The sequence below is a fragment of the Cyprinus carpio genome, chromosome A20 (assembly GCF_018340385.1).
Source record: "Cyprinus carpio isolate SPL01 chromosome A20, ASM1834038v1, whole genome shotgun sequence".
In the NCBI taxonomy this organism is placed as follows: Eukaryota; Metazoa; Chordata; class Actinopteri; order Cypriniformes; family Cyprinidae; genus Cyprinus; species Cyprinus carpio.
Window position 1 is genome coordinate 7,091,672 of NC_056591.1, and position 18,799 is coordinate 7,110,470.

Below are 18,799 nucleotides of genomic sequence, written 5' to 3' on the forward strand. Positions count from 1 at the left end.
CCGGGACAGTACTTTTTAAACAGTATAGCATCCAGTGAACTCCATTAATTGGCTGAATAACCAAAATGAATGCTAAATCAAGGTTAATTGGCTGGCATCAAAATTCTCAGAAATACAGGTCCTTCTCAAAAAATTAGCATATTGTGAAAAAGTTCATTATTTTCCATAATGTAATAATAAAAAATTAAACTTTCATATATTTTAGATTCATTGCACACCAACTGAAATATTTCAGGTCTTTTTATTGTTTTAATACTGATGATTTTGGCATACAGCTCATGAAAACCCAAAAAATCTCAAAAAAAATGCATATTTCATCCGACCAATAAAAGAAAAGTGTTTTTAATACAAAAAAAGTCAACCTTCAAATAATTATGTTCAGTTATGCACTCAATACTTGGTCGGGGGAATCCTTTTGCAAAAAATGACTGCTTCAATGCGGCGTGGCATGGAGGCAATCAGCCTGTGGCACATGCTGAGGTGTTATTATGGAGGCCCAGGATGCTTCGATAGCGGCCTTAAGCTCATCCAGAGTGTTGGGTCTTGCATCTCTCAACTTTCTCTTCACAATATCCCACAGATTCTCTATGGGGCTCAGGTCAGGAGAGTTGGCAGGCCAATTGAGCACAGTAATACCATGGTCAGTAAAACCATTTACCAGTGGTTTTGGCACTGTGAGCAGGTGCCAGGTCGTGCTGAAAAAACGAAAATCTTCATCTCCATAAAGCTTTTCAGCAGATGGAAGCATGAAGTGCTCCAAAATCTCCTGATAGCTAGCTGCATTGACCCTGCCCTTGATAAAACACACAGTGGACCAACACCAGCAGCTGACACGGCACCCCAGACCATCACTGACTGTGGGTACTTGACACTGGACTTCAGGCATTTTGGCATTTCCTTCTCCCCAGTCTTCCTCCAGACTCTGGCACCTTGATTTCCGAATGACATGCAAAAATTTGCTTTCATCCGAAAAAAAAAAAAAATACTTTGGACCACTGAGCAACAGTCCAGTGCTGCTTCTCTGTAGCCCAGGTCAGGCGCTTCTGCCGCTGTTTTCTGGTTCAAAAGCAAACGCCTGTGCATGGTGGCTCTGGATGTTTCTACTCCAGACTCAGTCCACTGCTTCCGCAGGGTCCCCCAAGGTCTGGAATCGGTCCTTCTCCACAATCTTCCTCAGGGTCCAGTCACCTCTTCTCGTTGTTTTGAGAAGGACCTGTATTTTCAAATACTTCCAAACGAATCAATCCAATTAAATTTTGTGGAAACTGGAATCAGAATAAGAGAATAAGAATAATTATAAATCAGATTGGATAGGGTGTCGAACATCCCCTGACCAAACCTGGAAGACAGGCCTCATCACTCCCACTTGTCCGAGAAAGTGCAAACAGCCGTATTAAATAATGGCGATATCTACAGACTTTTTAGGTAATGAGTTAAACTAGCTAGCTGTTTTTATCATTGACGTTTTATTCAATTTAATATCTAAATGTTAGTGAAAAGAATAAAAATAAAAAACTTTTAGTTATCAATCCGCATATGTGATGGACGTTGGTTATGATCATCTTTGTATCTACTTTGACTGAAGGCATCTTGAGTAAAACAGCTTCATATTTAATGAAGCATATGCAAAATGCTTGAACTGGAAGCGATGAGACCTATTTAACAGTTTACAGAAGTTTGTTGAGCATAGAATTAAGATCAGAACTGAATTAAGAACTTGTGAATCAAATGGAATCGTGAAATTTGTATCAATCTATATCAATATATATATATATATTTGCATTTTAATTTTTTTTTTTTTTTTTTTTTTTCTGCAAAACATCTCTTTATTTATTAAGACATTTCTGAATACTCTAATTTGCTTCATAGCATAGCATAGCTGCAGTAATGTCTAATACTGAGTCTGATAGTTTAAAACCCATACTTACAAAAGCAAATATGCTCAGTGCTGTAGCTCTTAAAAGAGCCTTTGGGGTGTATTAGCTCCTGTTGAAACAAGCAAAAGAGAGAAAAAGAAGAATCTTCATTTTTACTCTGTGATTAATGAGTAATCACTATACGTCATAAACATGATAAACCACAGATCTAGGAAGACTGCTAGATTGATCACTAACGCAATCAGATGACAAACAACACTGAAAAAAGAGAGAAGAGAATATATACAAAAATATGTAAAAATAAATTAATATGAATATTCAGAGCACTGACTTTGATGAGACCTTGCTTCTATTAACAATTAAGAAGCCATAATAAGGAATGCATTTTTTTTTTAAAAATTTTCGTATTCATGTTTGTGTACTGTTTTCCTTTGTAAAGGTGCCACTGTAATACTACGCAATGCATGATTGTGATGTCATACAAAGGAATTTCCTGTTTTTCACCAAGGAATGATGTGGAACTAGACACACAGACGCTGCTGTTGCATCAAACCCTATAATGCCCAAGAACTTTCAAAGAAAGAGATAAAAACCTTGGTTATGATACAAACTCTGTACCTGATAAATCTGTAAACATATAGGCCTTGGTGTGAGTCTGCTGTAGTCATATGACCAGTGTCAGATAAATAAATAACAAAGAGAGCAATTATGAATGTTTAGTATATTATGCAGGCCTAAAGAAACTGTGGAGTCCACACAGTAGACCTAAATTTAAAATTCCATTATACAATAACAGAAAATAAAGAAAAATATAACACAAAGCCAAAATATTACATAAAATGAGTGAAACATGAGTGAGGACTCACCAAGACCTAATACAGTCTATGACCAAGACAGACATTTTAACATATACAAAGCACAACGTAGCCAATATTTGTCTGTGTTTCAGTCCGTCTCGAATTGCGCACATGGAAAGTGCTTGCGAAACAGTGTCTCTTCTGCAGCTCAGTGCAAATTTAACCCATTTTTTAGTATCAAGCAAGAACAGCAGGAGACTGTATTCGACAAGTCACGTTACATGATTTGACTGATTTGGATGTTTCATAAAAAGGGCGACAGCATTAAGGAAAGGAACATTTATTACATTTTCATAACTGCTGGCCAAAATCAAAAACAAAACGAGAGTGAGGGGGCCCCTTCGTGTTTCGGGGGACCTACACAACATGCATAATAAACGTATAGGGAGGATCGGCTCTGTTACATTTGTACTGGAAAAAGGCAGTCAGTCAGTTGTATGACAATTTTGGTAAGTTTCATGAAAACGGCAGTTTTTGAGGAAAAGGAACAGTTCCCTCTGACAGTTAATAACCTATAATTAGATTTTTATTATTTACTTTATATTAAATTGATATTGGTAATGGTTTACATTTTAAGAGATTTATAAGTAAGTACTTGCCACAGGAAAACTTGCAGCTGAAAATAAATTTGTGAAGAGACGGAAATCAGTACGGCTACGTTCACACGTCAGTTTTTTGGGACTGCATTTACTAATAGGTGTGAGTCCAAGCTGTCTGGATACTGTCTGTATGAACGTGCAACGGGAGTCAAGCCCGTATTCCCAGAGCCATTGAGAAACAGAGTTACAACACTCCCATATCTTTCATAGGAACTGAGGAATGCAGTAGTAAAGCATGTCATGGACCAGCCAATAGTCCCAAACAACCAATATTTTCAGAATAGTTTCAGAAACAAAAATTCATGTTACATTTTAGCCTCTGATAATAAACATGTTAGGTGCCATTCAAACAGAATGCCTCTTTGCGTCTAAAAATGCGAGGAATGGTTTTTAAAAAAGCGCTGCGTAAAACGTGAGGGTCTCGAGGCATGCTTTTGAGATGTGATGGAATAAAAACAATAACAGAAATAATAGAAATAGGCAAACAGCAGCACTGATAGATAGAGTTTTGACATGAAAAAACCCAACTGTTTCCCAGTTAAAAAATTGCGTTCTGAAGGTAAAATACATGTTTTGGCGGGGTTCCCCTGCTAAAATTTGCATTCCAGGGGATAAATATCATGTAATTGGAGTTGCTTCAACCCACAAACATGAAAAACAACCCGTGGCAACAGTGAGAAAGTACCCTATGGGAAAACTGCAGACTTGGCAACATTGGTCAGAACAGAAGTTGTGGACGTAATGTGAAAAGGGTCTACTCTGTTTCTCAACAGCTCTGTGTATTTCTTAACAGTAACCATAGCAACAGTGTCCAAAGTAATTTCAAAGATGGTGACATCCATAAAATTGAAAGTCTTATCACTTTCTGACATGGCAAGAGTCCAATCGAGCCTCAAGTTCATCTATCAAATCTTCATTAACCAACAGCAGCTTTTAGATTTGGATGGAGAGCAGAATATTTGAGTCACGTGCAGAATGCAAAATTGACGGCAGTGGCTCCGGTGGAGACTGGATCTATAAATTTCAGATGACATACAGCTCATTTCTTCAACACTGTAAGTTACTGAAACCACACATGAAAACACGCAGCACACGGTAGTCACGCATATGTGCAGCAGAGCAGTTCTCTCTCGCACTGTATGACATGACAGACAACTAGTCCACTCCTGTTCTGTTCATACAGCGCGTTTTTTCCAAAAAGGCGGTTGTGTGAGAATGGTGAGTCCTGGAAATTTATGGGTGTGAGTTCGGTTACAGAATGCGGTTGTAAAGCCTGTAAATAACCTTATTGTGTGTGAACGTAACCGTATTAAGGACTCAAATACAGGATTGACAACCATATTCTGCTGCTATTTGAACATGGCCTGCATGTACCGCAGAAAAGGCATGATGCAGGGGCGGTTTCTTCATTAGGGAGATGCACCACCAAAGTGTGAAAAGGAGGATTTTTTTTCTATCACATTCAACCACAACTGTCACTGTTAATTTGTTTCCACCGGTCTGTTTTCTATTCATGATTGCGTTCGCACCGCACCAGTTGCCCTGAGGTTCTGGTGGGAGGTCACTCAGTTAAAATGACATTCCGAGGTAGTGGGGGACCATTGCCTAGGGCATAGCAACGAACAACCGGGGTATGGTGGGGGAGGCTAGGGTATGGCAATTGCCATACTCTGCCATATGGAAATGCCGCCCCTGGATTTGCTCTGTTTAATAATTCTGAATGGATCCGTATATATCTATAAACAGTCATGTTAAGGCGAGTGGTATAGTGGTCTGTTGGCATCTCTGTGTGTTCCTGTTTTGTATTGCAGCTTGACTTGTTATTTTTATGAATAGTAAATGCTCTGTCTGGGTCCGGACCTCTGCTTGGCTCCAACCGGACTGCAAGACACAAAGTAATGGCAGCACCATTTCTAAATAAAGTAAGCAGCACTTCAAAACAATGGAGTGGTTCAACACCACAAGCACTCAGGGTTGTGTTACCCCCAGCAGAGGGTTTCAATAATTACTACACTTACATTAAATTAATTCATGTGCCAACCAATTATACACACTTTCATTACACAGCAAACACCAAATACATAAATATCCATAAGTGCATCAAAATAAATAACACATCAATAGATACACACCAAAAATCACACAATACATGCCATCGAGACCACTCTGGCTAAATACTTAGCCGTCATCAATGTACAACATGAAAATGGCACATGAAAAATAATAGTAACCTGCCCTAATACCCCCATGTTCACGCACACTCACAAACAGACAACAAGCGCCGGGGGGGCAGTAACAATCAAGCATTCACATTAAATCAGGCCTCCCTGGCGAATAAGATGCTCAGCAGCACTCACATACAAAAGACCCCCCTCACAACAGCAGATATCATACCTTTATCAGTTTCCTTACAAATGCAGCACAGGTGTTCATTTCTTTCCCCCAATGAGATGTGAGGATAACATTATGGGTGCTACTTCCACCACCCATCCCCTTGCCTAAAATGAAGGGCGTACATCCATCCCCCCTACTCTAAATGTGTACAGACATTCCCAAATACTTCACATCCTATAATGTTGAGGCAACAGGCCCTTTGTGACCCATGTGGACTGCCTCAAGTACTCAGTCTGTGACACGGGGTGGGCTAAAGGGACCTTCCCTTGGTGCAGTCTTTAATGTCCCTTCAACAATGTCCATATTAGAGGCTGCCTCTCCTTTACTCTGTATGGGGTCTGGTGGCCCTGTGAGACAGACCCCCCACTCAAGGCTTCATACAGCAATTGCTGTTCATAGGATCGACACTAGAATCAGAAGGGTTCCCTTCTGTTATAAAAATCCATTTTATTATGGTGATGCACCAGCTGCCAACTGTCCCTGAAAATCTATTTCCCCGGCCCAGCATAACATCAGCTGGCAATTTTGCATGATGGCAAATCATTAAAAAATAAGGGGAATAGCCCGTAGAAGGATGGGGTATGTTATTGAAGGTTTGTACCAATTCTGCAACATACTGATCCCAATCCTATTTTATGATCATTATAACATTTTAGATATGGATATGTTTCTTACAAAAAAAAAAATCACCGATTCACTACAGGATGTCTTTATTCACCCCCCAGAGCCATGTGAGGCACTTTTTTAATTACAGATGGATGCGCTTTATTGGACTTTTTTTTTGGACTGTTGAACAGAAAACATCCGTCCACTGCCATTATAAAGCTTGGAAGAGCCAGGACATTATAACTCCGAGTTGGATTCGTCTGAAAGAAGAAAGTCACATATACACCTAGGATGCCTTGAGGGTAAGTACATCATGGGATAATTTTCATTTTTGGGTGAACTATCTCTTTAAAGTACCCAGCATACTCAACAGTGTCCGATTAAAACGTTCACATTGTCCATTTCCTGGGTGATAGGGAGTCGTATGAGACTTACTGATGTTATACAATGAGCATAGCTGTTTAATGTCTCTTGATTCAAAATTGGGACCCTGGTCGGAATGCAACTGATGAAACCCCTCAAATGGCTGTATAAAGTGTTTGCAAAACATTAATCCGCAGTGGGCACTGCATCTGCATAACTAGTGAAGTGGTTTATCATAAATAAAATATTACTCATCCCACTACATGCAGTCTCCAATGACAAAAAAATCAACTGAAACATCTGAAGGGGGTACTCTGATTGTATAGATACAAGAGGGGCACTTACTTTATGGGCTGGAGTCTTATGCAAGTTGCATTGAACACACTGAAGGCACCACTTATCCACTCTTTGTGCCAATCCTGGCCAAAAGAAACTTTGATGGGCCAAGCCCAGGGTCTTCTCCACTCCCAGGTGTCCTGCGTGGTCATTCACTCATTCAACCACTATGGCACCACCATTTATCCTTGAGAATTAAATGCAGCCTTATTCACAAATCTGTTTAATAGAAGCATTTGTACTGATTTCAGTGATGAAACTCTTTATAGAGATAAAAAAAAACAAAAAACAAAATGAAAATAAGTGGTGTCAACAGTTACTAATACCACCTGTGTTGTTGTCATTAACTGAAACTCTCTCTCTCTCTCTCTCTCTCTCTCACTGAAACTCTCTCTCTCTCTCTCTCTCTCTCTCTCTCTCTCTCTCTCTCTCTCTCTGTCATTCACCCCTTTGCAACTAAAAAAATGTAGTAGGCCTTAACTTCTTTTTCTGATTTACAAAAATGACAGGATTGATTTGTTGACTTTTTTATTTATTCTTTCATTGGTGTAAAGTCAAAAATGTAAGGGAGATACAACTGTCCTCACATTCTTATGAAGTACAGTGCTTTAATATTTGAAAAACATTTGTGTGCTGAAATAAAAGTCAGATAATGAGACTTGCATGATGGCACAAAACAAATGTGGTGAGGACCCCTCGGACCTTCATGAAATATCAGGTAATTTGACAAGGTTAATAAGTTTGACTAATAATTCAGAAAACTTAAGCGTTATTTAAATTATAATTATACAGGACAAACTTTCGTAAAACTCAAAAACTTAAATCACATTTGTAATCCACAAGTTATCCATTTATAGTTAGAAAACTACATTTCTGACCCTTCTTTTAACTTATCCTGACTTTGGTGTGCCTTTCAGTTGAACTTAAAATAGGAAATCAATATAAAATCAAAACCAACACTAATAACCTGAAGCAGTAATGGAAAATTGTTTTTGTTTACCTCTCAACCATTCCAATCATGTCTTCCAAGTTGTTTTTGTATAGGGAAATTTCTTTTTGTGAAAAGTTAAACAAACACTGATAAGAACATTCAGTGGAATGAACTGTTTTTTTATGGTGTTATTGTTACAGTGCTGACTGTGTTAAGATAGTAATGAATGGAGGTGGTGTTTGTAGATAGTGAGGTGGAGTAGGAGACGTGAACGTGAGTGAGTGCGTAGGTGGGTGTTTCTATGGGTGGGTTCAATGGGTTTGGGCTCTCTGGCTAATGATGAAACAGTTAGTGATGATGAAACAACTCTCTGGCTGTAAAAAAAGGGTTTCACTAAAGTATGATGCAACAATCAAAGAGAATTCCCCCACTCATTATTAGTCTACTGCACTCTCTCTGTCTTTGTAATTTACTGTTTCTCTCTGACCTCTTCGCCCACACGTCTTTCTACCAGCAAACTGTAAAATCAATATCAATATGCAGCAAGTTTCTTTTCTTTTCTTGTCTTGTCTTTTCTTGACCCTTTAGCTTGTAACAGTACAGGTCAATGCTGACTTGCAAAAACAAACCCGAAAATCTGAACCATTACTGGAGAACTTCTTCTTCTTCTTCTTTTTATTTGCTTTTTTTTTTAAAGCTTCCCTTTTCCTGTAGTTCCTTGTGAGTTCTGTCCATTTTATGGGAAGGCACAAGCTTTGTGGTTAATAGCTTGACTAGAAAAGACTAAAACACTAGAAACTGTATATTCAAAGGAAGTAGCTTTCTGTAATTCTGATCACATGAATGTATTGCATATTTTATTTTCAGGCAGTATCACATGATCTGATTGCTATGCTGTAATGACATAGATTAGAATGTGATGATTAAAATAAATTTCCACCCTTCCAGTAAATCTAAAAATAGTGCAAAATGTGCAATACATCTGCAAGATGTTTGTGATGTATTAAACACTTTTAAGAATAGCCTTAAGACATGCCATGCTGGCAACAATAATTTTTCTTTACCCATCCTTGACATGTTTAGTGGGGGGGTTACAGGTAGACCACACTTTAGCACTAGATCTGATCTCCACTTTTTTGTTGTGCAGAGGTCATACAGCAATACTACAAGTTGTGGGAGCTGAGAAACTATATACCCTGTGAAGGCTTTGGAGAATGGATGGATGGGTGAGAAACTGTATTGCAGTTTACAACTGTAGGTTGAGAAAGATGAATGCTTTTGTCATAATGTTTTTTTTATACTATGGCTAACTATATATCCTGAACATACATTGGCCCCAAAAGGTTTTTGGATACTAAAAGGAATAGTTCACCCAAAAATGAAAATTTGGTCATTACCCTCATGTTGTTCCAAATATTCTATTTGTTTTTATCACAAATAAAGATATTTTTAAAGAAACCTGAGAGGTTTCTATCCTTCCATCTAAACTGGTATGCTTAAAAACTCATAAAGACATTGTGAATACTAATCCACATGAATATGAGCAGTTTGATCCAAGTCATTTAAAGAAACATGATTGTGTACCTGAACAAATGAAAGATTGACCAATGCACTTAAACAGAGCACATCAAATATTGTAAATGTGACAAGCAAGCACATGAGCTATGTATATATTTTTTATGTGCATTATGTATGTGTGTTGATTAATGTTTATAAGTAAATAAAAACCCAGATTAAATCTGTTCATCATATAAAGTGATCATGTCTCTTTAGAAAACTTGGATTGAACTGCTTGATTCATATGCATTACATTACTTTTACTAAGTCTCTTGAAGTCCCATAAATTAAGTCACACTTTATGTATGAATGTCTTTGCATTATTTAACAAATATCAAATCATTTGGTATTTATTTTAAAGATCTCAACCACACTTTAAAACATTTTACAAAAAAGGTTTATTAGGTTTATATCAAGTGATAGAACAGGTCACAATATATATATATTATATAATATATATATATATATATATATATATATATATATATATATATAATATATATATATATGTATATATATGTATATGTATATATATGTATATATATATATATGTATATATATGTATATGTATATGTATATATGTATGTATATATGTATATATATATATATATATATATATGTATATATGTATGTATGTATATATATATATGTATATATATATATATGTATTATGTATATATATATATATATGTATATATATATATATATATATATATAATATATATATATATATATATATATGATATATATTAGGGCTGTCAAATGATTAATCACGATTAATCACATCCAAAATAAAGGTTTTGTTTACATAAATATATGTATGTGTACAGGGTATATTTATTATATATATATAAATACACACACATAAATTATATATTTAGAAAATATTTACATGTATTTGCATTTATATATTTATATTCATATATTTTATATTATATATAAATATTTTAATATATAAACATAACATATTCTTCTTAAATATATACATGCATGTTTGTGTATTTATATAAACATAATAAATATACACAGTATACACACATATATTATGTAAAACAAAACTTTTATTTTGGATGTGATTTAATCGTGATTTATCATTTGACAGCCCTAATATATATATATATATATATATATATATATATATATATATATATATATACAAATGATAAAGTTTTCATTTTACAAATTTCTTTTTTTTTTTTTTTTATAACTATATATATATATATATATATATATATATATATATATATATAATATATTTTTTTTTTTTTTTTTTTTTTTTTTTAATTATGATGTCAGGACAGTTACCAGACTGAATTAATTTATTTTTTTTTGTTCCCATCTAAAAATATCAAAATGAGTTTTAATTCAAACATTAAGAAAATGTTCAACACAGAAGATGTGTGTAATAAAGTCATTGTATATATGAAGTTCATGTTTATTGTATTTTGGAGCTAGACAAACAACAACAACAACAAAAGTTTAATATTGTGGTCTTCATATGTTTTTAAGTGACCAAGTATTTTTTTGGGGCCAATCAACTTTGCATCATTTTCATTGTCTATCCACTGATGAAGTAGGAACATCTCACAGTTTAACACCTGCAACTGGGTTTGTGTATATGCACAGGGTTAACGGTGAACCGCTGGATGGCTATCTTTATTTATAGTGACATAAAACACTTTATGGGATGTGAAAGGGAGAGATTCGAGCACCGGCACAGAGTTCCTGATTGTTCATGCATATGCCTGCAAGCATTTGTGTGGGCGTTGGGTAATCCCAGCTCTCTCTCTCTCTCTGTTGTCCTGGCACTTTGGAGGCATGCCATAGCAGCATGCTGCCGTTTGTCTGGTTTCAGTAAGGGAACTCTCTGAGTGGGCAGATCCCTTGCATAAAAAGAGGCCAGGACTACAGGGAGATGCTCATTCAGCACCTCGCTCACTCATTCATTCAGCATGGCAACAGCTTCTTTCATCTGTAATGTGGAGGACTCTGAAGAATCTCTGAAGGCTGCTGTCAGCAGTCACCAGCTCAGGCATCGGGTCTGTTCCTACAGTCTCCTCCAGGTCCTTGTGGGTTTACTGGCGGTCTTAGTGGTGGTGCTGACTGGAGGTGTCATCTGGATGAAGCTGGGTCAGGTAAGGAGCCTGGGACTTTTTGTCTTTATGATACTTGCTTCAAGGTAAACAGCATGGATAGCGAATAACAGTATCAAGAATTACAATACTACAGAGTGGCTCAGAAAAAAAATCAGGTGTATCCATGCTGTCATTTTATACTAACAGCAGGTGAACAAAAATAGTTGAATAATTCTTCAAAATATCTTTTCTTTTCAGGAGAATAAAGTCATACCAGTTTGGAACAACAGGGTGAGCAAATATGACAGTTTTCATTTTGGGGTGAACTGTTCTTTTTAAAGCCTAAATTTAGTAAAACATAATAAAGAAAAGCATGAATTAAAACTAGACTGTTTCTCATTTTAGACAAAGTTCTTCAGTAAAAAATGTGCAATCCAAATAATGCAACAGCAATACGATTAAATGTACAGTTCAGTCAATTACATTTTATTCACTATTTCAATTCTACAGGATTTCCCCGAGAGGCTTTGGGACTGTCAGCATCACTGGTGAGTGTTTCACATCAATGATTGTTGTATACCATGTTGAAACTATGTTCTCTATAAAGAGAACTATATTCTCAATTAATGGAGGTTCATATGATTTTGTAGAAGAGAGCTAAATCTAGTAACTGTAACCTAACCATGAGGCTCTCTGTTTTGCTTCACAGGAACAAAAACAAACTTCACTTCACCCAGAACTCAGAAATACACAATCTTTGGTAAAATCTTCACAAAAACTAATCCAGCTGGATGTAATAATACCTTCAAGCTGCATGCTAACGCTACATCAAAAAGTAAAACAGAGATCATGAAACAAAAGATCTCTGTGATGTTTTGCTAAAGATGACGTTGAGCTTATGGAAGGAGTAGGACTAAGCATACAGCTCAACTGTGAAGTGAAAATTGATGAGGAGAAGTCCAAACTCTTCGTTTATCAACAGAACCCATGACCTTGATGAAGATGCCAGATACTATTTGTTGCTGGTATCCGGACCAAGGGGAAAGCCCTGTCTTTATCTTTTAAAGATTTTACCCCAAAGATTTTACACACACATAGCAGCATCTGAATGAACAGAGACCTACTATCAACATCAGTGTTAAGAGCTTAGCGGGATCCTGACAAGGCTTACTTGTGAATGTTTGGTTAAGCAAAAATGTTCACGCTTTAAAATGACTGCAGAATTTGTCAGTGGAGTTCAGGAGAGCTTTTCTTTGTTCATCAGTGTGAGTGTGGTTTAGATATTGTTTATTTAAATATTTTATAAATCATGTAAAATCTATTTTTAGATATTTGCTGATTTGTATTTGAATTATATTATTTCTTTTTTGTTTTTGAAATGTATTAACTAATGCAAACTGATTGTAATGACACCTATGGTGTCCACAACTTTCTATTGGTCAGCTACATAAATCCGGTGTTTGTATTCATTACACGTTATTAAACAATTTTCCTAACAAATGCATGTTTGCTTTCAAATCCTCATTCTTTAATAATTTTACATTTTTATACTGAAAGGTTTTTATTTATGAAGGATCTAAGCAACCATAGGTTTGGGATTTTTCTTCTTCTTCTGTTTTATACCATTTAATCATGTAGTATTTAACAATTTGTTAATTATTATTAATTTATCATTAACTTATTACTATTAATGCTTGCTATTATGTTGCGAGTATGCAGTTTTTATGGGATTTTTTTTTTTTAAGCTGGGGTCTCTATTTCAGTGTTGGAATGCTACGGGATGCAGTAATTTTCTATTGCAATCTCTTTGGTATAACAAACCGTGCTGAATTTGTACAAAGTCAGAACAGGCGTTAAAAAAGATACAACTACATGTGATACAACTAATGTGAGAACCACGTCTTTATCCCCACACTCAGTGATTGTGCTTTTTCAGTGTGGAAGCAGAAGGGTATAGGACATATCAGCTCACTCTACTTGAATGGCCTTTTTTTCCTGTCCTTTAAAGAGCTACAATCAAAGTTTCAGCTACCCAGTTCCCACGTTTTTTTTTTCTCTTTTTTTTTGGTAAATTAGAGACTATGTCAGAATTTTTTTTTTCCCCAATTTTGAGTGATTATGAATGCATAACATATTAGAGGAAATAAATATAGCTTTAATGCTGGTAACTGTAAAGCAGTGTCTGCAAAAAGCTGTTTCTACAAAATATTAATTGGCCAGGTGGAGAGTGATACAAATGTAATCAGGAAAGAAAAACTTAAAGCTGCAGTCCATAATCTAATCCTGATTAAAAACTATAATCAAATAAAAATAATTTGAGCAAGTACATAACCAGCCATTGTTCAAAACTACTGCCTTACCTAAGCCTGATTCACAACGGTAAGCTTATAATAATGTTTTGTAATTTGATCGGTAGGGGTAGGTTTTCGCTGGAAATTCGAGCATGCTGCCGCATCATTACGTCACGACTGTAAACATAAAGAAGTTGTCCTAGCTACTATCGCATGTGAGGAGGATTCTGCAGGTGACGGATCGTTTATAGCCTTTTCTCACAGCAGCTAGAATAATTAAATGTATCATTTTGATGGCCGATTGTAATCCAGAAAGGATTATGTGTTTATGAAACACGTGTGAATGAAATAAATTATATTCCAGTTTTAAAATGTGCTTCTGAATACAGATAGCCTGGGATATACACACGAGATTTGTATTTTAAAGACAACCAGCTCCAAGGGAGCATATTTTTAGCTTTTTGGGTTAAAAGTCATCATATATCAGCCCAGACAGCAACATAGTGTTGGCCCAGATCCAGCCCACATCTGGCCCGCATGAAATCCATGCGGGCCAGATGTGGGCAGTATCTGGGCAAAAACTGCTTGCTGTCTGGGAGTGATATTTATCTCTGATAATTAATACTATTTTCTGTTTCTTTCCTTTCCTGCAACTCTTGGCTTTCCTGATGTGTTGGATAGATCTAACATTGAGAACATTTTTACATTTTCCAAGAAATCTTTATCTTACGTGTCATATTTCAGTGGATTTGAAAATAAAAATAAATAAATAAATTATTCACTCCTAAGGGGATTTGTGTTACTGTTTGTTCCATGGATTTTTACCTGACTCATGCATGATAAGATCTTAGTTTCTTGCCAATTTGCTGTATTTACCCAAGTTCTCTTGTCAGAACTTATCCTAGAATAGCGCAAGATAATTAACTCCACAAGTGTTCATCATGTGTCTACGTTGTTTGTCAAGAATGTTACAAGTCAAATTTATTTCTGAATATGACCCAAACAATTCACTATTAACTTTGGTGTAGAATATGCGTCATCCTTAAGTTAGATGGGTATTTTTCACTCTTTCATCAATAGTTGAGAAAGTTAAAATTTACTGTGAAACACTATCCACTCTAAGACATAAGCATAGTAATAAATATAGGTATAAATGAAAGCAAATAAAATGGGGTTAACTGTGAGAAAATGAAAGGAGTGAAAAATCAACAAAAACAAAAGTTCAAACATCTATCTATCTATCTATCTATCTATCTATCTATCTATCTATCTATCTATCTATCTATCTATCTATCTATCTATCTATCTATCTATCTGTCTATCTATCTGTCTGTCTATCTGTCTGTCTATCTGTCTGTCTGTCTGTCTGTCTGTCTGTCTGTCTGTCTGTGGGATGATGTACTGATAAACTTGAACAGATTTAGCTGAACAGTCCCTGTGGCTTTCCTTAGAAGGTTGTGTCTGATCCGATGTGCTAAGATGGGGACAGAGGGTGATGGCTGACAACTGTCAATGAACAGGTAAGGAGCCAGGTAAGTTGATACATGTAGGCAAACAACAAGACCAGACACTGAGGTGGTGACGGGAAGGAGGCATGTGTACTATGGCTTGATTGATGCGGACAAGTGAAGTGCATCAGAATTCTGATGATTATGAACAAATGGGTGGAGCTGAAGGATCTGGCATTGCTGGTGACTCAGGCTGCATTACACTTGGCATAAAAGGGGTACTCCACCCCCAAAATGAATCACTTAACCCCCATGTCGTTCCAAACCCGTAAAAGCTTCTTTCGCATTCGGAACACAATTTAAGCTATTTTGGATGAAAACTGGGAGGCCTGTGACAAGTAAGTAACACTGTCAAGGTCCAGGAAAGTATGACAGACATCATCAGAACAGTCCATCTGCCATCAATGATTCAACATGAATGTATGATGCGACAAGAATATTTTTTGTATTCTCTCTTCTTTTTGTATTGTCTCCTCCATATCACTGTATGCTGTGTATGCTCTTCTGTATCAGCCGCGCCACAAGGTTGTGCTGTTTTCTTTCAAATTAAAGCTAAATACACATAGAAACAGCGGATCCTTGTGGCGCAGATGATACAGAAGAGCATACGCAGAATACGGTTATATGGAGAGACACAGAGGAGACTGTTGACAAAGGAATTGTTGAATAACTTACAAAAAGTGTTCCCGTCACTTCATAACATTACGGTTGAATCACTGATGGCAGATGGACTATTCTGACGATGTCTTTCATACTTTTCTGGACCTTGACAGTGTTATTTACTTGGCAGTCTATGGGACAGTCACAGGACTCACGGTTTTCATCCAAAATATCTTAAATTGTGTTCGAAGACGAATGAACCTTTTACCTTCACGAAATAAAAAGGGAGTAAACCACTAATCAAAAACACATGCAATTTGCCTAAATAAAAAAATTAACATGCAACCTTTCCCAGATAGCACACTTACATCTGCAACATGTCTGTTAAAGATCGCTTTATCCGTTGTCCACATACATATTGAAAAGGCAAGTGTAAAACACGCTTCTGCTCACAATGTTATCAGATCAGCAGCTGCGTTTACACTTGGCATTAACATGCGATTAACATGATCTGATCTATCAGTCAATCAGGACATGGCACATTTACACTTGGCAACATCAAATGACTTCTCTATCTGGATAGCCGATCGGATCTCTCTTTCGTACGCAATTTAAATAGGTTTTATTCACTGGAAGCGAGTGAAGCAACAAAATACTATAGAACCCATTTTAATCAGTGATGCTGTCTACACTGGATGTCTGACATGACAAATCGCCAACAGTAAACTGTTGCCTCGATCTGTTTGACGTACTGTTTCAACGTTTTGCAATGGTTACTTTGTTGTGTCCAGTGTAGACTGCCTAACGTTGTTGCGGTGTGGCGCGACAATTGCAGGTGTGTAATAATTCAGATATGTGGGAATTCAGGTTCTTGCTCTGTTGTTCTGTATCAGTTCTGACAGTTTGGGAGAGAGGGGGGCGGGGTTTGCGTGATGTCGACCTGCAAAGGCAGACACGAAGGCTGGATTGCATTATACTGAGATCCGATCACAATGCGTTCCCGTCTACCTCTGGACCAGGACACGCTGATCAGATAACATTCCCATCTGAAGCGCATTTACAGTTGTCTTTAATGTGTATGTGGACAACATACGGATACAGGTCGCATGTTAATGCCAAGTGTAAACGCAGTCGCTAGCGTGTCCTGGTCCAGAGGTAGCCCAGGACACATTGTGATTTGTCTCGCGTAGCCAGACCTTCATCAGACTGACGGCTGAAGGTCTGGAATTCATGGCAGCATTCATTGGTCAAGGCCCACCCATGAGGCCGTTTGACCGACATGTCAAACAACCAATCACAGTTCGTTTCATTCAGCGTCACGTTTTGGGTTGTGGAAATGTCGTCACAATAACAGACTGGTATGTAAAACTCTCGGTCGTATTTTAAAGATTCTATGCCACGAACTTTAAACATTTCACATACCTTTGAAGCTCCAGTGTTTAGCTGATCCTGATAAGTGGTTGTCTTCACAGTTGTAAACACTATGGCTTTCTTCTTTCGTGAGGGGATTTGGCGGCACAGCATCTTTGTTTCCAGGCAGAACGTTAAAGAACGTGACACACACGTCTCCCGGAAATTCTGTAGTATTCAACCAATCCGATGACGACTTTGACACTCCTGAAGTGTTTCCACTTTTGTGTCCCATATGCATCAGACGTCTAGCAAACGGTCCGTGGGCGTGACATCTGAGGCTGAGACTACATTGTGATAAGATCTAGTGTAATCTAGTTGTAATGTAGTGCAATCCAGCCATCTTGTCTGCATTCACAGGTCAATATCACGCAAAAACCCACCCCCTGTCTCCTGAACTCTCTGAATTTATCTAACCATACATTTTTAACATTTTAAACATTTTTTTATATTTTCTTGTAATGTCCTGAGAGAGAAACTAATGTGTTTTTGTTTTGAAGTTTTTCATTTACAATTCTCAATTACACTGGCAGTATAATCTGTCCTTCACCTTTGTATTCTAATGGCATTGTGAAGTTTTATGGGTTAGTGTTATAAAACTTCCCCATGTCTTCAAGACATTCCAGGCCAAGCCTAGTTGAAACATTGAAGGACTAGTAGAAACAGAGAGTAATTTATTCTTCGACTCTCGGTTTTCCTGCAGACAGTGTTTGTCTCAGTGATTTGACGTACGGTATATGCAGCACTAGTGCACACATGGTACTTCCTTATACCAAAAATATACAAAGTCATCAAACAGTAGTGGGAAATATGGTTCTCACAGCTCTTAAATGGTGGTATACTCATTTGCTTTAAAGTTGTGCTTATACTAAATGGCCAGAAGCAAAGCAGTTACTATGAATTGCTAAAGAAAAGAAAGTAGTATTAGTGTAGTCAATCAAATAAAACGTCCTTGTCTAACACGCTTTCTCTAATACATGAGGGTATGATGTAACAATGAATTCCTGGCAGATAAATTATGTGGTCATGTATGTGTGAGTGTGCATACTGACACTATTGTAGGTGATGCAGCAACTGCAGCTACTTTTAGTTTCTTATTGTTTACACTTGTCCTTATTCAGAATTTTCATGTGACATCACACCCTTACAGGAATGGCCACATAAAGGGCAAAACAAGGCTTTCCGTCACTGACTGCCAGTTATTTTTGCAAGGTTTGCAATAAGTAGAAATGTAGTAAGACAGTGATATTTAAAGGTCAAATTCAATACACACCTTATTGATGATGCATACTTTGTACAGGCAAGCAGATGAACCCAGAATATAAATGCAATGTGCAAAGTTTATTATTAAATGTTTTCCCATAGAACACCATTATAAAGAAGATGCTTAACCAT

The 18,799-nt window shown here is 36.8% G+C and overlaps 1 long non-coding RNA gene across 3 annotated transcripts; it reads right to left on the bottom strand.

Annotated features, from left to right (window-relative positions):
* Window positions 1-1,125: 1,125 nt before the first annotated feature.
* LOC122148940 lies at window positions 1,126-17,559 on the bottom strand. 3 transcript variants are annotated; one of them, XR_006162729.1, is made up of 4 exons: window positions 17,417-17,559; window positions 7,042-7,219; window positions 1,929-1,986; window positions 1,126-1,265 (listed from the first exon to the last, which is right to left on the bottom strand). It is a non-coding gene; the product is annotated as an uncharacterized LOC122148940 (long non-coding RNA). The 3 variants fall into 3 exon arrangements; XR_006162728.1 differs by having other exon boundaries at window positions 7,042-7,251; XR_006162727.1 differs by lacking the exon at window positions 7,042-7,219.
* Between the last annotated feature and the right edge of the window lie 1,240 nt (window positions 17,560-18,799).